Source organism: Gavialis gangeticus, unplaced genomic scaffold, assembly GCF_001723915.1.
Source record: "Gavialis gangeticus isolate Ggan-Ray unplaced genomic scaffold, GavGan_comp1, whole genome shotgun sequence".
Classification (NCBI taxonomy): Eukaryota; Metazoa; Chordata; order Crocodylia; family Gavialidae; genus Gavialis; species Gavialis gangeticus.
Genome location: NW_017729006.1, coordinates 4,276,262 through 4,276,586, shown reverse-complemented (window position 1 = coordinate 4,276,586; position 325 = coordinate 4,276,262).

Below are 325 nucleotides of genomic sequence, written 5' to 3'. Positions count from 1 at the left end.
CCAGCAGGGAGTTGATATTAGAGCATTTAGTTACACACTAGGGAGTTACACAGGGAGTTGATAGCGTTTAGCACCCCATCAGAAAACAAAAGCCTTTCTCATTGGTTCAAGCTCTTCTTTAACAGCTTTTTCCAAAGAAGGAACAGAGGGACATTACTAGCTACCTGTTGATTAACTCCAAAAAGCCCTAAGTGGACATTGTCCTGTCTGCCTTACACAGGCATGTCTCAGCATGAGCTAGTGTACCGCATGCTGACTACAATCTGTGCTGTGGGGGGGGAGGGTGGGATCCCTGCTGGAGTGGGGGGGGGGGAAAAGGAGGAAG